General features: G+C 37.1%; 1 protein-coding gene across 7 annotated transcripts in view; it reads right to left on the reverse strand.

Annotated features, from left to right (window-relative positions):
• Positions 1 to 26,639, reverse strand: part of INPP4B (inositol polyphosphate-4-phosphatase type II B) — a 561,675-nt gene that overhangs the window by 310,394 nt on the left and 224,642 nt on the right. The window contains exon 3 of one of the 7 annotated variants that reach the window (XM_084884239.1): positions 25,166 to 25,231. The exons of the other annotated variants lie outside the window; for them this stretch is intronic. The gene's annotated coding sequence lies outside the window, so the exon portion shown is untranslated. The remainder of the gene's footprint in view (positions 1 to 25,165; positions 25,232 to 26,639) is intronic. 7 annotated transcript variants of the gene reach the window in all.

The raw sequence follows: 26,639 nt of genomic DNA on the forward strand, positions 1-26,639 counted from the left end.
ATACTTTGATTCTGCATCAGTCTGTCATTTCCTGGGTAACCTGTTGCTCCAACACAGAGATGTGAATTGCTAAATCAGAGGCACTGTATCTTCTCTTCAGATCACAAACTCATCATTTCTTTGACTCCCATCAAAGGAAAACAAAATTGCACTGGTCCATAGTTTTAAATTAAAGCTGGATCTCAATGCAAAATGTAAATATTAATGTTTTGGAAGGAAAACTCTTCTACGTCTTTGTTTTTCTTGAAGAAGCTAGCCAAAATGGAACAGTGAACATTGTACATAACTGGGAATCTAGAAATACTGATTATAAGTATTCTAAGTCTTGATTCTGCTATTAAATTCCATGTAATTTATAAAATCCAGATCCCTCTGTCCCTTTAGGAATAATGTAGGCTCAACATTTGATGACTTGATTTCTAATAAAGAATCCAATCCCTATGTCAATATCTAAACAAAGAAAGTAAAATTAAAATAAAACTATTGAGCAATACTATGTCATTTGTATGTAAGATTTGGCTTTAATCAACAAACAAGAGAAATATTAAGTGTGATTCAAATCAAAAGTACATCATCATTAGTTATCCCTTGATTGCCATGAACTCTGCATTTTTTTCTGCTGTTAGAAACCAATAGATCTATATGTTCCACACTCACAGATAAGAATTCCCATCATCCCCCCCCAAAAAAAAAAATACAGAAAGAATCCCTAGACATTAATGATGACAAAACCTGTGTCTACATTAACTGAAAGTCCTTTCCTCTGATTTATTTGTTCAAAACATACTGGGTTCTTATATAAGTTGTGGTAATACTAGCTTTTGTAATAGTCAATCATGAAATCTCAGTCACTTGTTTAAATTATTAATTCACTGATCCAATTTTTGGCTGAAGGGCCAGGAAAGGAGTTCTGCTTTATGAAGTTTTTCAGGAACCAAGGCTGAGAGAGACCCACCATCTTGAGAGCAACCTGAATATGAGCATCCATCAAGAGGACTAGAAGAGGGAGAGAATGAGGATGACATGAGAGCACTGTATGGAGCAGGTCTGGAAGTGTCACATGATCTGTACCTTGGAAAGGAGCCAGAATCTCTGATAGTTGCCATCTCCATCACAGTTCTCTATAGTTAAAGATTGTGGCCCAGTGGCTGAGCATCAATATATGAAAAAGGAGGTCACAGTTCCATTCCCTGTCAGAGCACATGCCCAGGTTGTGGTCTCCATCCCCAATGGGGGATGTGGGAAGGAGGCAGCCAATCATTGATTCTCTCTCATTATTGATGTTTCTATATCTCTCTCTCCCTCTCCCTTCCTCTCTGAACTCAATAAAAATATATTTTATTTTTATTTATTTTTATTTACTTATTTTATTATCTAAAGTTTTACATATGCCTCCTTTTTTCCCAATTGACCTCCTCTGGCACTCCCACCCCCAAGGGTTAACCCCCCACTGCCCCAGTGTCTGTGTCCATTGGTTACGCTAATATGCATGCATATTGGTTGACCTCTAACCACCCCTTCCCCTGTCATTTATCTCCGGATCAATTTTTGTTCATCAGTTTATGTTGATCATTATATCCCATATATGAGTGAGATCATGTGACATTTATCTTTCTCCGACTGGCTTATTTCACTTAGTATAATGCTCTCCAGTTCTATCCATGCTGTTGCAAATGGTAAAAAGTTCCTTTTTTTTTCAAACGGTGGCATAGTATTCCATTGTGTAGATGTACTACAATTTTTCAATCCACTCATCTGCTGATGGGCACTTAGGCTGTTTCCAAATCTTAGCTATTATATTGTGCTGCTATGAACATACAGGTGCGTATATCCATTGTGATTGGTGTTTCTGGTTTCTTGAGATATATTCCTAGAAGTAGGTCAAATGGGAGTTCCATTTTTAACTTTTTGAGGAAACTCCATACTGTCTTCCACAGTGGCTGCACCAGTTTGCATTCCCACCAGCCGTGCAGGAGGGTTCCTTTTTCTCCACATCCTCGCCAGCACTGGTCCTTTATTAATGATAGACATTCTGACAGGTGTGAGATGGTAGGTATCTCATTGTTGTTTTGATTTGCATCTCTTGGATGATTAGTGACTTTGAGCATGTTTCCATATGTCTCTCAGCCTTCTGTAGGTTCTCTTTTGAAAAGTGTATATTTAGGTCCTTTGCCAATTTTTTAATTGGATTATTTATCTTTCTTTTGTTAAGTTGTATGAGTTCCCTGTAAATGTTGGAGATTAAACCCTTATCTGAAATAGCATTGGCAAATATATTCTCCCATTCAGTGCACTTTCTTGTTTTGTTGATGGTTTCTTTTGCTGTGCAGAAGCCTTTTATTTTGATGTAGTCCCATTTGTTTATTTTCTCCTTAGTCTCCATTGCCTTAGGAGCTATTAGTAAAGATATTGCTACGACATATGCCTGATATTTTGCTGCCTTTGGAGTATTGTAAGATTTTTATGGTTTCCCATCTTACATTTAAGTCCTTTAGACATTTTGAGTTTGTTTTTGTGTATGGTATAAGTTGGAGATCTAGTTTCATTTTTTTTTTTTTTTTGCATGTATCTGACCAAATTTCTCAGTACATTTCATTTATTGAAGAGACTGTCTTGACTCCATTGTATGCTCTTGCCTCCTTTGTTAAATATTAATTGAGCATATGGTTTGGGTTGATTTCTGGGTTCTCTGTTCTGTTCCATTGGTCTATATGTCTATTCTTGTGCCAATACCAGGCAGTTTTGAGAATTGTTGCTTAGTAATATAACTTGATATCTGGTATTGTGATCCCTCCAACATTGTTCTTCTTTCTTAGAATAGCTGTGGCTATTTGGAGTCTTTTTTTTTTTTTAAATCCCAGATGAGTTTTTGAAGAGTTTTTTCTAGGTCTTTGAAATATGATGTTGGTATTATAATGGGGATTGCACTGAATCTGTAGATTGTTTTTGGGAAATATGGACATTTTAATGATATTGATCCTACCAATCCATGAACATGGTATGTTCATCCATTTGTTAATGGTTTCTTCTATCTCTTTTTTCAATGTCCTATAGTTTTCCAAGTACAGGTCTTTTACCTCCTTAGTTAAGTTTATTTCTAGGTATCTTTATTTTTTTGGTGCAATGGTAAATGAGATTTCTTTTTTTTTTTTTTTTAGTTTCTCTTTCTGTGAGTTTACTATTGGTGTATAAAAAGCCCATAGAGTTTTGGGTGTTAATTTTGTATCCTGCTACATTCCCAAATTCATTTATTAAGTTTAGTAGATTTTGTATGGAATCTTTGGGGTTTTCTGGGTACAGTATCATGCCATCTGAGAATATGGACAGTTTTACTTCTTTTCCAATTTGGATGCCTTTTATTTATTCTTGCTGTCTGATCGCTATGGCTAGCACTTCCAGTATTATATTCTCTCTCATCATTGACTTTCTACCTCTCTCTCCCTCTCCCTTCCTCTCTGAAATCGATAAAAATATATTTTTTAAAAAGACTGTGAGAGTCACCGAGTCCAAGGCAGACTGTATACATTTGTCTATACAAATCCCAGATGCCTAAAGAATAAAGTAGGTAAAATGATTTGGAAATAAAGATTTTGGTAAATCTGGCAGCAGAAGTAGGTGAAGACAAGAGGATAATCAGAAGAATGTGGTGATTACAAGCTGCAAGTACTTTAGGGAGGATAAACAACAGGGGTCCAGGAAAAATGTAATCCTGGATCAGAAGCATCAGAAATATCTTTAGGGCCAGAGTCATAAAAGAAAAGGGAATTTCTAGGGGTGTTATTTTTATACTCACAATAAAAGATCAAAATACTCCTCTGGCTGACCTTCAGGATATTTTATGATCTTCCCCTTTCCAGTCTTCTTTGATAATTTTCTACATAGATTTGCCTCAGTGATTCCAAAATGACTTCTGTTCTGAGCTTCTGCAATTTCTTCTACATGCCAGGAAGAATATTGTTTTCCCTTGAATTCCCCATTTCATTTATGTTATTGTGGCTTGTTATGTAGTTAATCATTGTATATTACTATTGTATGAATCTATTGTTTTTTATTCTTTATACGACCATATCTCTTTTTATATAGTAAAAGGTAAAATGTTATTGAGTAAATGTCTAAATAAGTAACCAGATTTATACATTTATCTAGTTGTTTTTAAACATTTTACATACCAGAATTTCTTGGGGACTCAAGAGTCTCAGTCAATATAACTGGGTCTTCTGCATTTTTGAAAAGCTCCTGTTGAGTTGGTTTCATTAGCTTTTGGAAAAACGTAAGACTCAATCTACTGAATCTCACGTAAAACTATCAAATCACATTTCAAAGACACAGTGATTTCGGTGTTTTTAATTAGCCACACATAAACTGACAGGCATATGATATAGCACTGGAAGTTTTTGAAAGAACTGAGATCCATTTCTTAGAACAAGTAGTTAAAATTGCTCAAGAAGGGAACATCTATTCCATTTGGCATGTAGTGCATAGGAAGTCAGGAAAGAGATGACTGTGAGGAGCCCCAAAGTCATAATCATCACAATAGCATTACCTTTAGTACTCTCATGAGGGTGAGGAAACTCAAGAAATCGTTAAATGTTACAGGAAGAGACATGGCAGTAATGTGTAGGTACTAGTTGGGAAATCTTGTTAAATTTAAATAGAGAAAGTCAATAAGAATTCTGGTGATTGCTTACCAAACCCCTTCCTCTGAGCCCAGGAAAAATGCATGCTATGGGTGAGAACCATAGGCATGGCTAATAAAGGGAAATAACGATGTCATTGTCAGAGGAAAATACATGGTTTTCCTTGTTTAAACTTCAACCAACTCTATCAATTTTGAGCTAATATAGCTGTGAAATTTTGCTCTTTTGAATGGTTTCATGCACAAGCAGTAAACAATACCAGTCAAATGCCATAAACTGTCACGTGTTACAAATCATCTTTCAAAACCTGGAAAGTCTGGCAGAGTGAGGATGACAGGGAAACTTTCCAAATAGCCTCCAGATCAACCCTGACTAAGAAACGTTTGTTTGTTTGTTTTTTACCAAAACAACTTACAAGATTATCTTTCAAGGAATGTCAAAGCAGATAAAAACACTTTTTTTTTCAATATATCAAAGGAAAGGAGACAGTTGGAGACTCAGTGAACTGATGATTTTGGCCTTTCAAAGAGAACACTAAAGACTTAGAGTTCTGGAAAAAAGGACAGACTACGTCTGACAGGCTGCTTTTTCAAAATAAAAGATTTTAGGAGACACCACATAGTCACCCTAAAATGACTTCCTATGCACTAGACCACCATAAAATGGTAGGCATGCAGAATAAAATAATTATACACTAATCTAACCATAAAAGTTAGCATTTTTATGGTAATTTATTAGAATTTATTATGGTCAAGGCCTATGCCTAAAAACACTGTCTCGTTTTCATTCTTGCTTTAATTATTTAGAAAGGCCAATTGAGGCCCTAAGCACTGAGGCCAAAAGAAGATTAAGAACTAAGAATAGATTTTAAAAATTAATAATAAAAACTGAGGTAAAATATAAAAAAACAACAATAAATACAAAGAACAGACCAGAATAACTTCCTCTAAGGGAGATAGATCTAATCAGGTTTTGAGATATAAGTTCTTGCAGAGTTCATAATGGGGGCAACAGGGAAACCACACCTTGAATATCTAGATGGCTCTAGAAAGAAATTTCAGAAACTGGAGTTATATCTGAGCAACAATGACACAAAAATTGGGTCAAAAACTCAGGTTGCCATTGGGCCTTTTCAATGTGGCTCCATAATTGTAGATGACAAGAAGTCTGGTGTTACAGTTCTGGGAAGCAGTGTTTAATGCTGGAGAAGCTCATCCAACCCATGAGAGCCACATCTCCACCAAATATGCACTGTGTGACATCCATGAGTAGCATGAAATCAGCTGCAGTAGGATTATTTATACCTGAAAAATGGGCAAACATAAAAAATCAGAGCCTCCTGTTTTCCTTTCTTTTCACTCAAGAGATCCAGTTTGCAAGCACACCAGCACCCTAATGGAACGTGTTAAGACCTTTGTGAACTATGACTCCAAATGAAGGAACAATTTAGAGGAGACAACTGAAGAAAATCCAAGCAGGAGGATGATACAGCTAATCTAGGCCTGCGTTTGATTTCTCTAATCAGATGACAAAATACTGCTGAAATAATGTTATCTCATTCTGAGAGGTGATGATGAATGACATTTATATGACTATTAGTTGCTTTTGGTATATCCAGAAATAGATGACTTTATATATCTCACTCTAAGAGCCCCTCTAATAAAAATTCAGAATAGTGTGTTAGAAAATCACATGCCTGGACCAAAATAAAAAAGAAAGAAGATACTCAGATGCAGCAAACTATACCTGTGCTATGTGAAGCAGAGAACAAAAATGGCCAATTTAAGAAACAATTAAATGGTTTAATCTTCATCTGAGTCTTCCTCCAAAGTGTGAGGGATCAGTATGGGGGATGAACATTAGAGATAGATCATTCTCCTTTAGAAAACATGATGCAAAAGAAAATCTTTCTACTGTCCCTAAAGAGGTAGAAAATACTTAAGGCCTGAAAAATTGAAAAAGGAAACCAGAAAAATAATTGTTAGAACATATGGTCATCACCAGACTGACTGCTACAATCATTAAGGAAGCCAATTCTACCCAAGCTTCTGAGTGGACTCTCCGAGTTGAGATTGAACAGAATGAAAAATTGAGAGAAGACAAATTTCAAAGTTTAATTTATTTGGGTTTAACTTCATATATTATTTCTCCTTTGTTAATGGTTTTATAGCATTTAAAAACTATTTACATATTATTAGAGCATCTTTAAGTTGTCTTATGTTACAATTGTACAACTTTGATCAAATATATTGCACATGTAGCTCAGCATGAAAAATAAGTACTGAGTAGATTTTTAGCTTAGAGCACAGTAAGGTTCTGGAATTCATTAATATACAATACCAACCCAATTCAATGCCCTTTAGAATACTGCTATCCAATACATGATTCTGGAAGGTGAAAATATATTCTAATCTGTTCTTTTTTAGGGTGCATCTACTAGTTACAACAAGCTATGAGTACATGAAATGTGCCTAGTGTTACTCAGGAACTGAATTTTATTAATTTGACTTTAGTTCATTTGAACTTAAATAGCCACGTGTGGCTAATGGCTACTATATTGGACAATGCAGCTTCAGAAGTAAAATTAAATTCCCCACCAGCTTAACAAAGAAGCAGTATCTTTCTTAAGTAAAGAGCAGGACTTCCTACACCCCAACAGTGTCTTCTTTCATAAGGGTTGGTTGTTAAAGATTAAGAGTATAAAAAGAACATGGTTGAGGTGCAAGAGGCTTCCATCCCTCAGGGCTCTTATTTCTAATAGAATCACACTAGAATGGCACTCCTGCCTTTCCCCTCCTTCCCCACTCACTTGAGTTTCTCACTATGTTTTAAATTAAAAGACATTGTACATTCTTTTCTGCTTCCCACTTGTGGTAAGTCTAGAATAGTGGGCTCTGTCCCAGGCAGGAAGCCTGCACTTGTCTAGCTCTACCTGAAGCCTGCACTTGTCTAGCTCTGCCAAGTTTAATTCCATAGTGAAATATTGAAAGCTCAATCTGACATCAAGTATGCTATATAATCCAGTTGATATTTTATCAATAATACAGCTATTATTTAGAGCTCCATGTTTCGGATTTCTGTGCTTACTAATCACTTCCTTCCAAAATATGGAGGGGAAAAAATAATTTACTGACCACCCCCTCCTTTCTCAGAATTTTAACACCAATATTGCTGATTATTTAATGGCATCATAAGTAAAAGGTAGAATCTGTCTTTGTGGTGAACTCTATTTGATCTGAGAGGGCCTACCTGAGTGACACTTTTAGGCATATATACAAGCTATGTGCGAATTAGCTGTATGAAGGCCAGAGGCATAAGTCATATAAAAGTGCTTTGTACTGAGATGAAAGCCTTTCCTGACCTTCTTGCATTGGCCCAATCTTGCATTATTTGCTTTCATAGCATCGATATCTTCTCCTTTGTGAAACATCATATCTTAATTTGTGCTATTCATTAATGAATAGTGTACAATTCCCACTAGATTGCAAACTCCATGCTTCATAAGGGAAGAGACTACACTCATTTTTTATAATAATTTAATTTCCAGCACTTGTTAAAATGATTGGCACAGAGATAATATGCTCAATAAATGAATAACACAACATTTTATTTGATGACATAAAAGATTATTTTAGTGTGAGCGAAATTATTATGTAAATTTAATTTTTGCCTTCTTCTCTGCATTGTCCCAAAAATAAGTGTACTATAAAAGGAGAACTCTTGTTTGGAGGAGTGCAATCATGCCTAAGAGAAAATTAATAATGATAGGAACTAATAATGATGACTGAACTCTTGCTATGCTTCTGCTTCCATTCCACAGGTCGATGAAAATAGAGTAACTAGATTATTCAAAGTACAAAATCACAGTGATTGGGCCAGAAAAATGGCCTCCATTTATTTGGTGTCATTATGTTCAGACACTGCTGAGCACTCCAGAAAATGTGAGAGAGGCAGAATAAGAATGGTTTTGTGAGCTAGTTTAATCTCTACTACTTTTCCAGAATACCTCCATCTCATGGCCATTCTTTAGGTGTCTAGAGGAAAGGTCAATGAGAACTCTCTGTGAGTAGATATTACTAAGGACTCAGTTTTAGATTTTCACTTTAGTATCAGTTTCCAGAGGTCTCAGGTTTGTGAATTTGAGATCTTGTGCTTTATGGACTAATGTAGAGCCTGTGGATATATTTTGCATCAAACTGGAAATCAAGAAGCTAAGGCAGGATTGATACAATGATGAGAGACAGTGGGAGAGGCACCTGGTCTAAAGTGATAGATGAGCAGCAACCATAACAGATCTGTGGGATTCAAGAACACTCACAGATCCAGAGACAGAGAAGCATCAATCAGACATACAAACCTCAGAGAGAAGGCAGGGGAGGGTGGAGGGGAGGGTAGAGAGGAGGAGGAGAGATCACCCAAAGGACTTGTATGCATGCATATAAACATAACCAATGGACACAGACAGCAGTGGGGAGAGGGCATGAGCAAGTGGGGTGGGGGAGCAATAGGAGAATATCTGGTAAGGACACATGTAATACCTTAATCAATAAAGAAAAAATAAATAAGAATAAATAAAATCCTTAAAAAAAAGAGATAAAAAATAAAAAGAAAATAAATAATAATACAGGAATTAAAAAAACACACACAAAGTATTGGTTTTCTTATCATCATATAGAATAAGGCCTCGAGATTACTGCTACTTAGAGACTAAAGGAAAATGTGATATGGAAAAGGCCACCTACCCAAATAATCTGGGCTGTAAAGTAATTAGAAAGGACTAGGATAGGGTCTGAAAATGAACTGAGACTGCTGCTTGGGAACAAGGAACAGTTTATCAGAACTAGAGAATGTGGTGCATCATGAGAGGGTTTCTGTACAAATATCAGAAAATAGTTCCTGCCCTAGGACATCGTTACAGTTCTTAACACTGTAACTTAGGAAGATGCAGAGAACAGCACCTAAAGCCATCAGGGGAACAGAGTATGAAAGCTGTCAGATGCAGTCAAATTAAAAAGGAAAACTCTGCTAACTTGAAAACAGAAACTCAAGAAGAGCATCAACATAAAAATGCGCCACTTAAAAATAATATAACTTACAAACTTAATATAGATTTGCTCAACACATTTCAATATATTAAGGCAAAGAAATAATGCTTTAAGGAAATACGATCACCAGCATTTTATTGACACCAATTAGAAATACATTCTGGAAATATACATACATCTGACAAGAATTGGTCAAATTTGTTGAAAACGAAGCCATAGGCAGTTATTAATAAAAACCTCAGATATAGCCTCTCTTTAGGGTTAAAAGCTACAACTTCCAATAATCATACCTTAAGGAACCCAATGTCAATTAAACATTAGAATTAGAATTGTCTGAACACATCAGCAATTAAATTCTAGAATATTCAGGGGAGAAGGATCAATTTAAACAAGAGCTGATATCTAATTTTTTTAAAAAGAAAACATCTGTAAATTAAGGAACTCCTCAGGGGGGAAAAAAGGTCTTTATTCAGACATAAAAGGAATTGAAATTGGGAGTTTTTAATAGTTAATTAATAATGATTTCTCTTTTTAAATATCTATGCCATCGATATAGATATGTCACTTGGGGCATAAAGCAGAGATCCCAGACTACTCATATGGGAATCCTGGCTCTGCATGGGATTTCAGGAGATTAGTCTGCTCTTTTCTGGGGGCTGGAAATAGCTTTCAGAGAAGGCATGCACAGATACATTTTTTAAGTTGACATCAGGAAGATATAAGGTTACTTTGGTAGAGGAAACTTTGATCTTGGGCCAAAAAGCTGAGAGAAGAGAACAAAGCAATCAGAGTCCAGGCCTAGTCTCAACCTTCATTTACATGTTTTTAGGAACACATCACTGGAGTGGAAATTTTCTCATTAAAAAAAAAGAAGAAAAAGGAAAAGAAAATACATGTATTTACATTTCAGACTAGAGTCTATCTCTGAGTTACCAAAATAAGGTAAATTATGATATTCAAAAAGGGCTAAGTTTTATGTAAACATCACATAGATCAATACTCCCCTGTTGGCTAAGGAGTAAAATAATTCCTTTTTTATAGCATCGTTCAGAGATACTATCTCATTTGACCTTCAGAATAATACTAAAGTGCATAAAAGTGGGTGTCATGATTTCTATTTAACAAAGGTAAAAACAATCCCTAAGAATGAGTAAATATATCCATAGCTGCCTATTTTATATTGTCCACTGAGTGAACGGGTTCAGTTAGAAACTCAACTAGGCTGAGAAATTGGGATTTAAATAAATCCGTCTAATTCTAAATCCATGCTCTTAATCCCTATATTTTAAATTTCTTGTCTAAAGAAACACGTTTTTGCTACTGGAACGAACAATTAAACTCTTAAACTGGTGTTCTCTGTATACAAATTGCCTCCCATATCCTTTCACAAGCAAACAGCCATGTGAATATGGGTAAATATTAGACATTCACCAAACCCTTTACCTTTGCACCTAGGCCCACACCTAGACTAGCAGGAATCCCAAGCCTTTGGTGTAATTGAGTGCAGCCACATGACTGAGATCGGGCAATGGAGTGTAGATACATGCTTCGTGCACATATTGCAGACCTGGACTCTGATGTCTCCCATGTTCTCCCTCCCTCCCCACACCAAGGAGTACAGAGCCACCAGGGCAAGGCTCTTGGTTCCTACATGATCACACTGAAGGTCATTCCAGACTCACACCAGCAAAGCCTGAGAATTCCACTTGCTTCACGTTCTCACCAACATTTGGGGTTATAAATCTCATTAGTGTCAGTCCACATGTACTGACAATAGTGGCTTTAATTTGCCCGATAACTTATAAACTTTATCATTCCTTTTTGACGTGTTCCTTCGAGACTATTTATTCTAATCCTTTTCCCAATTTTAATGGGGAAGTTTACCTTTTCTTTATTGTGCGATAGCAGTGTTTATAATCTGGATATATTCTTTTGTTAAATACATTTTTGTTGGAATACATTTTGTTAGGAATGTTTTCTTCCTATCTGTGACTTGCTCTTTTGTTTCCCTAATGCTATTTTTCAAATAGAGGTTTTACATATTTATAAACTTTAATTATCAGACTTCCTTTTTATGGTTTGTGCTTTCTTAACATATATTAGAAATCATTTCCTACACAAGTTCATGAGAATAGTCTACTTTGTTGGCTTTTAGAAGGTTTATATTTTAGCACTTACAACCTAGAATATAGTTCATCTAGTGAGAGCAAGAGCTTGTATTCATTTTGTGACATAGATTTATACAGTTCCAGCAACATTTATTGCAAAGAATTTCCCCTCAAGGAAATTCTTTGGTGCCCATTTCAAAAATCAATTGACCATTATATGCAGGTCTATTTCTGGACAGTATTTTGATCTATTGACCTGTTTGTCTTTATTTATGACACTACTGTACTGTTTGGATTAGAATAGCATAAGAGTAATTTTGGTGCAATTTCATAAAATTTTAGTATTAGCTTGTCAATTTCTACTCCCACCCAAAATACAGTCTGCTGATATTTTGATTGGATTGCATTAAATTTGTAAATGAATTTTGGGAGAATTGACTTCTTTTTTTATTATTATTGATTTTAGAGAGGAAGAGAGAAGGATAGATAGAAACATCAATGATGAGAGAGAATCAATGATCAGCTGCCTCAGCATGCCCCCCACTGGGGATGGAGCCCACAATCCTGGCATGTGCCCTGACCTGGAATTGAACCGTGACCTCCTGGCTCATAGGTCAAAGCTCCATCACAGAGCCATGCTGGCCGGAGAGAATTGACATCTTAATAAAATTGAGTTATTAAAGCCATTAATAGGGTTAAAGACCTTCCTTAAATTCTCTAAGAAAAATATTATAATTTTCATTGTAGAAGTCTTGTGCATAATTTGTTAAATCTCCTGGAATATTTTCTGTTTGGGGTTGCTCTTACAAATAATGTATGTAAAATTAGTTTTCTAATTGTTTCTGCATGTATATATAAATAGATTTGTGTAAAATTGGTCTTGTGTACTATGACCTTCCATATTCACTTATTTCTAGTGATTGCATTTTAGATTTGTCAAGATTTCCTACATACATATGTCTTCTGTGAACTGACAGTTTTACTTATTCCTTTGAAATGTTAAAACATTTATATCTTTTTCTTGTGTTTTTTGATTGACTAGGACCTGCAGTACAATATTGATTAATTTGTTTGTTCTCTGTCTTAGCTGAATTTTGCCATGAAAAATGATGTTTGCTGTAGAATTTTTATCATGAGTATTTAATAAGCATTTGAATTGATCATATACTTTCTTCCTTTCTTCTACTAATTTGGTATAACATAAAATTAATTCTTGAATATTACAATCTTGTATTCCAAATACTCAAAATAAATTAACTTTTTTTTATATATAATGGAATTTTTTTGCCAAATTTTATTAAGGTTTCTCATCTCTGTTTGTGGGGAATAATGGAATTTATTTTCTTCTAATGTCTTTAGCTTTGGAATCATGACATCTTTGTTAAGTTGATTGAAAGTGTTCAGTCCCCTTATATTTTATGAAAGTCTGTATAAGAATTGGAATTTTTTGCTCCTTAAATTTATAATAGTACTTATCAGTGACACCATATTGGCCTGGAGTTTTACTATGAGAAGATTTTTAATTATAAACTTAATTTGTTTATTGAATACAAGACTGCTCATATCTTTTATTTTGTGATTTTAAAGAAAATTCTCCATTTCATCTAAATTGCAGATCTAAAAATGGTTCATTTTTCATAATATTCACTTACATTTCTCTTTATAACTTTGGGATATATACTATCAACTCTCTTTCAAATCCAATATTGCTCATTTATACTTCCACTTTTCTTGATCAGCTGTGCTAGGGGTTTATCCACTTGATTAATTATTGTTTTTAAATCCTCACCAAGTATATGTTCATTGATTTGAGAGAGGGTGCCCCAAAAATGTATATACACACTTTGAATAATTATAAAAGAATTGCTTATTAAAATACATTTCATTTTTAAAGTTGAGCTAGCAGCTGTTAAAGTGTACATACATTTTTGGGAGGATATTTTTTATTTTTGTCTGGCTAATTTTGCACAATATCTTTATTTTTAGATATTCATCCACATCCTTACATGTTTTCTCATGCTGTAAAGATTCCATTGCATGATCACACCAAAATGTATTTATACTTTCTACTGTTCAGGCATATTTGAGGAATTTCTACTTTATAGCCATAATGAATAGTGCTGCTTTGAAAAGTTTTAAGACTTTTTGTAAAGAAAAAATAAACAAATTAAAACAACTTTTTGTGAATATCTATATATATAAAAGCCTAATATGCAAAGTGTCCCCTCCAGAGTTCAACCAACAGGGAGTTCAATTGCTCACTATGAGGTGTTCTGACCACCAGGGGGTGGTGTGGAATGAAGAAAGACCCTGGTCTACAACTTGAATTTCATGCACTGGGCCTCCAGTATAAATATATGTTCATTTCAGGTACATGGTAGCACTGAGTCATGGGTTCATGTGTGTTTATCTGTAGAAGCTCTTGCCAAATAGATTTTCCAAAGTAGCAGTTTCTATTTATATTTCCACTATTAGTATAGGAGAGTTTCCATTTTATCTATTTTGTTTTATATAAAGTTTTCTCTATTTTTTTATCCTCATCTGAGGATATGTTTATTGATTTTAGAGAGAGATGAAAGGAGAGAGTTAGAGAGAGAAAGACAGAGAGAGAAGAAACATCGATCAATTGCCTCCAGTATGTGCCTGAATGGGAATGGAACCCGAAACTTAGGCCTGTGTCATCTCTGGAAATCAAACCCACAACCTTTTGGTTTATAGGATAATGTTTCAATCTACTGAGCCACCCAGCCAGGGCACATTCTCTATATTTTTTATGTAAAATATTAAAAGTATATTATAAAAGTATATTTTAATTGATTTTATTTTTTTCTGAGACCCATTGTCATATCTTTATTAGAATATTGGAGGGCTGGTGCACAAAATCCATGCACTCAGGAGCGGGGGGACCAGGTGTGGAGGAGTGTGGTCCCTCAGCCCAGCTTGTGTCCTCTCACAGTCTGGGAGCCCCAAGATGGATTGCCCCTGCAGAAGGAGGCCTAAGCTACCTGTCATAGCCTGCTGGTCAGTGGCCTGGACCTCCCTCTTTGAGGCAATCATGGAGCCCCTTGACTGATCAATTGCCCCACGAGCTAGTGGCCTGGACCTCCCTCAGTAGGGTGATCATGGGGCTATGGCCGGGCCCCCAACCAATTGCATTACACCTGCCTTGGCTGGACTGGTGCTAGTGTGTGTCATAGTGTGGTCATCCAAAAGTTCGTCCACAGGGTCATTCTGCTATTTGGTCGTTTGGTTGATTTGCATATTATGCTTTTATTTTTATAAATTGTGTTTTCTATTGTTTTATATAAATCCTTTATACAATAAAGATATCTGTTAATTTACATCAAATATATTCCCACAGATTCTGTGACTTGTGTTTTAATTCAACTATGCCAAACATAATGTGCAACTCTTGATTGATCATAGTTTGAGTTATTCACATACCTGCTTCAGTCCATTAGTATGTGACATAATGATGTGAAATATTTAATGTAATGATGTGAAATATCACTTTAAGATGGATATTTATAAAATAAATTGGAACAATGCAGATTCACAGTTACTCTTTGGAAAGATAGAAGTATAAACTGGTAAATAGCAAACAAAAAGAGGAAGAACAAAGAATATCTGTATTAAAAAATATTTAAAGGTATATAATTAGAGTAAAATGAATCTATAATGAATAAGATGAGACATTTGTTTGTTTATTATTGTTTTGCCTTTCTTTGGCCTTTCATGAAATACTGTATATAAATGTAGTCACCATGTTTCTCTAGCTTACCCAGCAAAAATGGGCCATTTTAACTGATACTTTATTAGCCATGTCACATTTGTCACTACAGCTGTGACAATGCCAGGTGATAAATAATGTTGAGTCTCAGCTCTCTGAGCCTACTATTAACTGTTAGACTCACAAAATGCCAAACCAACAAACTATGCAATATGCCGAATTTATATTCATCTTGACATTTAGTCAAACCAGTTTCTAGTCTAATATGTTTCATAACATTATCTTCTGAAGAATTTACATTTAAAATTAGAGAATCAAGGAGACATCTGTTAATGATAAAAGCTTCAAATTTATACAGAAAAGACTAATAAGCTCCAAGAATTCCAAGCAGGCTTTTAAATCCACAAAATGTGTCATAGTATTTAATCTCTGTCTCACCTAACTAAAGTATGTTTTAAGCAAATGCTTTATTGGCTAAACACAGGATAAATAAATCAAAGGCCAAAGTTTTACATAGAAATAAAACCATTTCTAAATTCTAAATTCATGGTTTGCTATCAATGTCATTGATTTTTCTAACATTATCCTGAAGCAACAATATTTTCCAATAGGAGACTTCATCATTTCCTACCAGTATATTATCACTGGCTTCAGCCTTTGCACTGAAAGCCTACATTCTTGGCACATTGCCAAACAGAAGGAAGCCAAGATTTATCTCTAATATGTATCCACCCACTACCCACCTAAAACATGTAGAAAAAATGAAAAAAATCACTTCAAAATAAGCTTACATAGATAACTGCTAACTGAGATGAGATTTGCCTTGACTCTTCAAGGACAAAGAAAATATCTATGTACATATAAAACCCTAATATGCAAATAGACCAAACAGGGAACAACCTAACAACCAGTTGCTATGACCACCAGGGGGCATGCGCAGAACATGGCGGGTGTCAGCCATGCAGGATGGTGGAGCAGATGAGTAGGGGCACCAGACCAAGGCAGGGCACTGGTTGCTGTCATCGGGGGAGCCTCTGGTGGTTACTAAAATTCTTTGCTTCCTTGCACCATGGTCTTGCCTGGCGCTCACACCCGCTGCCAGTGCTGGCTCTGCTCACACCCACTGCTGGTGCCAGAACTGCTGCCTATACCCACTGCTGGCACCTAATGCCAGCCCGGTCACTTGGATCCATCAGCAGGTGCCAGGGGTAGCTGCTAGCTCCAATCGCCCCTCAGAGCTTCTCCATCTCCCCCTGCTCCTGAAGGGTGATCAGGGCTGACAGCTGCCTCTCGTACCCACTGCCAGCAATGGCCCCACTTACACCCACAGTCAGTGCCAGACCTGCCGCTTGCACCCGCTGCCAGTGCCCAGCACCAATCCCAATCACTCAGCACCATCAGCAGGTACGAGTGACAGCTGCTGGCCCTAATTGCCTCTGAGGGCATCTCCATCTCCTCCTGCTCCTGAGGGGCAATCGGGGCAGCAGCCACCACTCACACCTGCTGACGGTACCAGCCCGCTGGCACCTGCTGCTGGCGCTGGTCCCAATTGTTCTGTGCCTTAGCGGATGCGAGCAGGGCTGCCACTGCTAGGGAGCAGGGCTACCAGCAGAGAGAGGACTGGGGCTGTTGCCAGAGGGGCTCCGCAGTGGGGGTGGAGGATGGGCTGAGACCTGCCCCTGTGCCCACCCAAGCCTCCTGACTCACAGTCCCTTTCAAGGTATACAAATTCTAGTCGATTCCATAAAAAACATTCAACCCATCTAGGAAACTGGAGTTGAGGTTTTATACCAATCACAAAAGCTCTGCTTCTTTACTTCACTTATCAAGAAGCAAACAACTTAGCAATCTGAGGGGGTTGGAGGGTAATTAATAGAGATCTCAACTATGCAAAATCATAGGAAGCAGATACTTGATATTAGAGAGTTATTTTTGGTATATACCACTTGATTTAAAGAAGGTTTAATCAAGAAATACAATGAGTTAAAGTAATGCAAATAAAATTTAGAATAGGTCTTAATTCTGTTTATTTAAATCTATATATAACCTAATAGTGCATTTTGTTGGAAAAAACTCATGGAGGAAAACTATGGCTTGATTATGTCACCCAGGTTATGAGATAATTTTGCATGTTTTTTCTAGTGATTTTATTTGCAAGCTATCTTTTGCTTAAGATATACTACATAGGAAAAGAAATTGCTTTTACTATGAAACCGAATATGTGACTGTTCGGGCATCTCATGGAATTAGTTAGCCTGAGAATGTTGTTACCATCACTCCAAATGGGTCACTATTGCTGAAAGACACCAATTATATTCAACAATCCTCCAAGTAACCTTCTCTTTTAAAAAGATCAAACATGCAGGCTGTTAGGAAATTATTTAAGTTTTACCATGTCTTGAATGACTAATCTATACACTCCTGGCCTTTATTTTTCCCCCCACACCAACTCTACAATTTGACTAAAACCCAATTGTTCCATGGAATGACTTTCACTGAAATCACTAATGATCAACATACTTCTCTGTAGCACTAGAAAATGTTATTCATTTTCAGAAGTAGACTAGATTCTGGAAACATAGCAAAATAAACTCAGGAATAATCTTTTCCTCCACAACAAGCTCTAAGATTTCTGCCAATTCTGAGTCAAACCAACAGCTAGCACTTTAGAAGCTAGGGAGGCCAAGCAGGGGGAAGAATGCACAAGCTTTCTTCCTTAAGGGGTGGGGCTTGGCAAGATTGTGAGGAACTTCATTGAAGTCCAAGGGCAAAACGCAATAAACTACTTTTTTTAAAAATATATTTAATTGATTTTTCACAGAGAGGAAGAGAGAGGGGTAGAGAGTTAGAAACATCGATGAGAGCGAATCATCAGTCAGCTGCCTCTTGCACACCCCCTACTGGGGATTTTCCCACAACCAAGGTACATGCCCTTGACCGGAATCAAACCTGGGACCTTTCAGTCCGCAGGCAGACGCTCTATCCACTGAGCCAAACCGGCCCCGGCGCATTAAACTACTTTTGAGGACAAACTTGGTACTCAAAAGCCTATGTATTTCTGATAAGGGTGACTGAATGAACTCTGGTTTCTCCTTGACACAATGGAATAGAGAAAATACATCAGGGGGTTGAGTCTCCCTGCTCTTAAGGTCAGGAGATTACAGAGAGACTTAAGAACTGAGTGGGTTTTCAAGAAGCAATTGAAACAGTGAATTCTTAAAGTTGTAAATTCATTTGATACTTCATTAATATATAAATCTTCCCCCAGGCTCTGGCCAATTTTACAACTTAAGAATGTCTTTCTCAAGAACCTGGAAGCAGCCAAAACCGGTTTGGCTCAGTGGTAGAGTGTAGGTCTGTGGACTGAAAGGTCCCGGGTTTGATTCCGGTCAAGGGCATATACGTTGGTTGCGGGCACATCCCCGGTGGGGGGTGTGCAGGAGGCAGCTGGTCGATGATTCTCTCTCATCGACGTTTCTGGCTCTCTCTCTCTCTCCCTTCCTCTCTGTAAAAAATCAATAAAATATATTTAAAAAAAAAAAACAAGAAAAAAAAAAACCTGGAAGCCATCCTTTTGAAATAAAATTATTGAGGGGGGTTGCAGGGCTGGGTGAAAAAGGTGAAGGGATTAAGAAAAACAAACAAACAAACAAACAAAAAACACCTCATGGATACAGACAACAGTGTGGTGATTACCAGAGGGAAAGGGGAATTGGTGGAGGTAGAAGAGGCTACAGTGAGGATAAATGGTGATGAAAGGAGACTTGACTTGGGATGGTAAACACACAATACAATATACAGATGATGTATTATAGAATTGTACACCTGAACTCTATATTATTTTATTAACCAATATCACCCCAATAAGACCTTCTATATAATAAAGAGGTAATATGCAAATTGACCATCACTCCAACACAATATGGTCGCTCCCATGTGATCAACGATGGCTGCCCCCATGTGGACAAAAGATGGCCACCTCAAGATGGCCAGCAGGGGAGGGCAGTTAGGCATGACCAGGCCAGCAGGTCAGGGCAGTTGGATGTGACCAGACTGGCAAGGGAGGACAGTTAGAGCAACCAGGTTGGCAGGGGAGGGCAGTTAGGGGCAATCAGACTAGCAAGGGAGCAGTTAGGCATCAATCTGGCAGGCAGGGGAGAACAGTTAGAGGTGACCAGGCCTGCAGGGGAGGACAGTTGGGGGCAATCAGTCCGGCAAGGAAGAGCAGTTAAGGGAGACCAGGCTGGCAAGGGAGAGCAGTTGGGGGCGATCGGACTGGCATGGGAGTAGTTAGGCGTCTGTCCAGCTGGCAGGGGATTGGTTGGGGGGTGATCTAGCTGGCAGGAAGAAGTGGTGAGGGGCAATCAGGCAGGCAATGAGGTAAGCAGTTGGGAGCCAATAGTCCTGGACTGTGAGAGGAATGTCAGATTGGAGAGGGTGCAGGCTGGGCTGAGGGTCATCCTCCTCCCCCATGCATGAATTTTGTGCACTGGGCCTCTGGTTCAATATAAAGGGGGTAAAAAGAACATTCTATTTCTCAGTCTCTATGAGAAGGTAGAAGCCTAACTACCAGAAGCGTCCATTAGCAAACACAGATAGTCTAAACATATTGCATATGGACCCACCTCCCCACTAATGCCCTCCAGGACTTCTCCAAGGGCTCACTGCAGTTAAAACTCTTCTTCCTTTTGTTTCAGTTGTGTTGAGTTCAATCTCTCTCCCATCGCAATAGAATGCATTAAAGTCTGCCTTGCCTGTTTAACTTTGTCAGTACAATTTTTTTTGACAACCACTGTAAAGCACTTCAACCATAATGTAGTGGTGGTAACAATTATGATTAGTAAAATATTCATTAAGTATTGACCCTATAAGCCAGCAAATCCCAATCAGAGGGAATTTCATACATCAGGGGGCATTTGGTGAAGTCTGGAGACATTCTCGGTTGTCACTATTGGGTTTGCTCTTGGCAAACAGTGGATAAGGTCAGGGATGCTGCTCAGTGTTTACAATGTACACGGCAGCCCCTGGATAATGTGGTGCCAGTGTTAACCATGCATGCTTGAGAAACCCCGCCTTAAACAATAAGAGCACTCATTCCTGATTAGGTTATGCAAAAAAAGCATGCGCAATAATAAGTTAGATTAGTTCCTACAACAAGAGCAGGCAACTGAAAAGAACTATCAACAACCTTCGAAGAGCATTTCATGGGGAAAAATGCATAGAACCAATGGCATTTACAGAATATTGAACTATTTTCATGCCAAATGAGCCCATATTTCACATGAGTATATTGCTCATCAGATGACGAGCAGATTCTACCACTTCCGAACTGTGACAACATGGGCCAGTCACTTGAATCTCAGGCTTAGTTTTCTCATGGGTAAGCGAGGAATAATAGCCCCTGCCTCACAGTGCCATTGTAAAAATTCGACAAACATGATGCATATTCGCTGCTCAGCCTGGTGTAAGCTCTCAGTATATGATGATGATTTTAAAACTGCAATAAGAAAGGAAAATAGGAATCTCAGAATTGACTACTTAATTAACAAATGAGGAAATAAGTGACATCTAATTAAGTCCTAAGCTTATCATTTAATATATTTTGAGACCAAACTAACTCTTCAAACACCATTATTTTTATGAGAATGTAAGGTCTAGATAATCCAATCTGTGGCCTCACTGAGTCACTTTGGACTCATAATCACTTAAAGGTATTTTCTAATAAGAATGTAATTAAATGTTTAATTAGCCTGCATAGGCTGATGAACTGCCACTCAGTCATTATTTCCTTTAGAGGTTCATCTCAATCAATTTATATATACAATGGCAACTATGATTAATCCAATATAGATTAATATATAGATTGCTACCACCTATCACTATCTCACAGATAAAAGAATGACTCTTAAGACCCCTTAGAAGAAATACTAAATTTACAGATGCTCTCAGCAAGTTAACTAGTTACTGTTAACAGATTACTGCTGTCTACAAGATAACTTAAACACATTACCTGATTTCCTTTTCATTTACTCAAAAAACAGTTTTGTAGTATTTATAAAGAACAAGCATAGGTGTAATTACTTTGTGACACGTTGATCTCATTTTATTTGGCAAGCTCACAATAAAAAAATTAAGTATTTTCCCTCCTCTGCTTTTGCATACAGCTAGAAAATTCATATCAGGACAAACTGACTTAAAATGGTTGCATGAAGTTCAAATGTAAATGAATTTGCCTTACTTTGTAATGTAAGGCTCTAGTGCATTCTCAACTACACATTGAGTAATAGACCTAAGGTATTATGTCTTATTTTTATTTATCCTGCATTAATAACTTCTATTATTAATATTTATTTTATACCTTCTTGGCAATGTGCTAAAGATTACCTGAGTTTCCTCAGAGCTATATTTTAAATTTAGAAATGCATTAGTATATGAGAAGTAAAAGCATGAAGTCCCTTGCCTCCACTCAATAATTCACTATCAAATCAATATATAAAGAATATTTTAAAACCATCACACTAAAGGAAGAGCAGTTCAAAAACAATGGGTATCTTTCCCTGAAATTTTCTAAACCAATTTTTCTTTCAGACAGACTTGTCAGCTCCAAACTGAACAGGACTTAGATTCCTAAGATCCTGGGAAATGAGGAGTATCTTGCTTCATTTTCTATTCTATATAAAGTAGAGCAGTATTACAATTTTTACATTTTTTCCTGTCTTTATGAGTTCCAGAGGACATGTTTTGATATGCTATTCCTTCTTCAACTTTCTCATAAGCTCGTTTTCCAATTTTATCCTAAAATTGTGAGTCAAAGAACAAAACCCTAAAAGAGCTAGTCCTCTCTAATGTACTTTCAAAAAGGGGAACATTAAGTGCAACTTCAGAACATAATGCTAAGAAAAACTTTTTAAAAACAATTCTTAAGAGTGGCAAAGCTATAGAATTACCCTTTACAATGACCCTAATATGAAGACAAATGATCTGTTTGGCATTCCATCTAAAAGGGAAAACTTTATCATCTAGAAATCTTCCATAGACATTTTTTGGAAGGAAGTTTTTTTGTAAGACACTTAGTACCAGTATAGATGCTGACCTAACTAAAGCCAGCATGTTCGTTTGTTTGGAGAACAAGACCACTAAGTAGATAAGTGTGTTCACAATTTTATCGGTTGCTCTCATCTTTGGTTGTGAATCATTTCTGAAGTTTTAAATACTAGGATGCCCAGACTTCCCCCAGATCAATTAAACCAGAACATCTAGGCTGGGAACTAAGCATCAGTATTTTATAATGCTCCTCCCAGAGATTTCAATATGCAGTCCAAGTTGAGAATCAATGTTTTAAAGAAATAAAAGATTTCATTACAATTGTGATGATAGCAGAGAGTTGAAAGAAATATTTGGGTATATTTTCATAATTGAAAGTATAATTGATTATAGTAGGACAATTACCTCTCCATCCCCTGAAATACCATTTATAATGAGGTGTAAAGCCACTACTGAAATAGGTTTTTAAATTTCTATAACTTTCCTTATAATAATGCAGCAAAACACTGAGATCATTTCTATATGTGTATATTTAAGTTGATGCAATTTGATGGGCATAGCCCTTTACAAGATTATAACATATGAAAGTTAATATTGTTAACCCATTCAATTGACTCTAGGTGAAATAGAAGATTCAGCCACTGGTTAGGCAACTTTTTCCCTTAAAGCAGAACAGTACATGAAATCTGGCATAAGAATACCAGAATAAAACAGAAGAAATAAATTTTATTAAATCTTGTTTGTAAGTACCATGATAAATATACTTATTAAAAAACTGGGGACACAGGTATCTGAGAAAGTGCTGCACCTGTCCTCACTGACTACTGCTCCACGGGCTGACGTGTTAAGTCAGGCCAACGACTTTGATCCCATTTACACACCCACAATAAGCCCAAGATATTATTCAACATTAGCCATAGATCAAGTTCCAAATGAATTGCCATTTGTCCATACAGTAACATTTTCAGAGCATCTTGGTTGATATTTTTTGTCTTTCTTTATACCTCATTTTCTAAAAGATCAAGAAAAAAATATAAATATTACTAGTTGAGTTTGTGTAGGTTTAAGAAAAAAAAAAAAAAGATAAACAATTCTTATATTTCCACTTCCCACAAGTTTTTTGTTCCTTTTTTGCTTTCTCTGTGTCTTTTTTTCATCACCATCATCATCATCGTTGTTGTCATCATCGTCACGAATATTTAGAGACGCTAATATATAATTTTAAAATGTCTGAGAATCCCTTCAGTTTCCTTGTTTCCTTTTGTTCTCAAAGCCCTCCTCAGATGGCTTTCTCTGCAGTAACACAAATATTTTTAGGGAGGCTGTCTGGAGGCCCAGAACCTGCATTTGGACTAGAACTCTAATGAGATGACTGAGTCCTGTCCCAAAGGAAGGGAGGGAATTCTGAAAGAAATGACTATAGTAGCTTTCATAGTGTCCTCAGAAATACAGCACCCCTCCCTCAGTTACCTCAGAGTAGGAAAAAGAGAGGGCTGACCATGTGGCCTTGACCCAGAAAGTGGGTCAAGAACATGATGTCCATTTTCATATGATATACTAGAGGTCCAGTGCACAAAATCATGCACAGGTGGGGTCCAGCCTGCCAGCCCAGTTCCCAATAGGGGTAGGGAGGGTTGATTAGGGGTAGGATTGGCCAGGGGGAGGGGCCATGGGTGGTTGGCTGGCCGGCTCCAACCCCAACTGGGATGGGGGGTTGATCATGGGTGTGGCTGGCCAAGGGGAGAGGCAGCAGGCAGTTGGCTGGCCGGCCCCACCCACTGGTCAAATTCCCAGTGGAACTCCTGATCTAGGTGGCAATTTGCATATTAGCCTTTTATTATTTAGGATAAGTACATGATGTTCAAAGCATTGCATGGCTAAACCAAAAGCTTAAAAACCTGAGCCAGTAAGTGGGAAGGCCCTTTGTAACAGTACTGTGATTTATAAGCGCTAGTTAGTAGTATTACTACTGCTGTTTCCTGGTTCCTGTGAAATTTTAAATGCTTGTTTTATTAGGAAAATGCTTAATTAGGAAATAAATCTCATGAAAAGGCACTGTTCCAAGTCATATTCATTTTTATCTCTACCATTCTGTGCAATAAGCACATTTAGAGAAATTCCTAAAGGGATTCAGCTAGTGGAGGAAGCAAGAGCAGCTGACTAAACCTTTCTGTCACAGATTTAATTCACACAAGGTCAACCCAGTCAGCCATTGTCTGCAATAAGGAAACTCACCACACTTCCTGGTTGTTATGAGGGTACTCAGGGAAGAGCTTCTGCCTCCTTTGGTTGGAAGATAGTGCCCTAAGGATCTCAATTCTATGATTGCAACATGAATATTTAATCCCAGGTGATAGCCAAACACTAAAGAAACACTGAAAAATAATAACAACAGCAATCCAATTTAACTCAATGTACACTATCTGTCCTAAAATGGAGCAACACAAACACGATATACTGTATGGGACTTAAGAAAATGAAAATAGCCAAGATGTATGTATAGTCCTTACTATGTGTCAGGAATTGGCCTAAGTGCTCTAAATACATTAGCTCAATTATTCCTCACAACAGCCTATGGACTCGGAACTATGATTATCTTACTTGACAGATGAAGCCCAGGAGAATAGGTCACCTGCCCAAGGTCAATGCTGGAGCTAGGATTCAAACCTAGGCAATCAGGGCCTAAAGATAACCACAATGTTTGGAGTTTCAGTGAAGTTAGGAAAAAGACTGTGTATTTTTATCTGAATTCTGCCAATTGTAAGTATGCCTTTGTGTTTGATATCTTCTTTTTGCTCCTCCAGATCCACACCCGGTGCTTTTCTACCTTGCTCTGTGCACCAGAATCTGGCCAACATGGAAAGCATCCAATGGGCTTCAGGTTGGGCTGGCAGTAGCTGGAGACAAAAGGTCAATGGAGAGTAAGGTCAGGTATTTATTTTCCTGGCTCCCTCAGTCTGGTCACTACTGGTCAGTTACAACCTCCTGTGGAATTGGCAGCTCCAGTCAAATGACTCTTTTTTCCACTTCTCCCCTCCTCTGCCCCTAAACCCCTAGACATAACAATAGCTCACTGCTGTTACAATTGCTGGGGCACTGAACTATATGTGTTATTTTCCCTAAGCCCTGACTATATCTTTGCAAACAGGACTTTATTAAACTTTATTCAAATCACAATTCCTAGATCTGAGCAGAGAATTGATTTCTCTATCTAGGTTACATATGACTGGTCAAAATAATCACCACATAACCTTCACTATCCCCATTTTCTAGTCTCTGCACAACAGGTTCAGGAAATAAATTCTATAGCTGCCCCCCCAAAAAATACATTATACCTACTATAAGCATATGTGAAAATTATCTTTCTTTTTTCTTAGTTTTTTTTTTTTTTTTAAGAAACCAGGAATTGAGGTCTACAAATAGAACAGCCTTTTTATTCTAATAATAGTCATAGATTCTATTAAAACATCCTGAGTGTCAAACAGCAGGACAGTAATAGACCTATCCCCGTTGGGGGTTAGTCTCTTTGAGTTGAATAAGCATATGGAAGCCTTAACTTAAGTGTCATAAATCAGACATTTAGCCTAATTAAATACAGAAATATCTGACATCGTGCATCTGATAATACTAGCTAGATAGTTGGCTTCCTGGAACCAGGTAATAAAATATATCCAGGAAATGTGATTCCATGGGGCAGAAAGAGACCAGGTGCATCCTTGTTTTTTCTTTCAACCCAATTAGTCATTTATCAGACACAATGCATATTTATAACTATGTCTCAGACAAAAGCATCGAGAATCTGAACTGACCTTAAAATCTCTTCTTCAAAATATCTGATCTTAGCAATTACTTTAACAGCTCACCTTGTATTAAGAATGTAGATTACCTCTATTGAAAAGATGTGAAAATAACACACTGAGACATAATTCAAAAAATTATATATATGGTTGCCCACTCACTCCTCTTCCCTAATCCTCCTTAATAGTGTTGACAACTCTTTTCTATTCCATTTCTGGTTTCCATTGTGGAAAATCTAGCTTTATAGCTACATTTCTGTTGGCTTGGTTAGAAGGAT

The sequence above is a fragment of the Pipistrellus hanaki genome, assembly GCF_964339955.1.
Source record: "Pipistrellus hanaki genome assembly, chromosome: 5".
Lineage (NCBI taxonomy): Eukaryota > Metazoa > Chordata > Mammalia > Chiroptera > Vespertilionidae > Pipistrellus > Pipistrellus hanaki.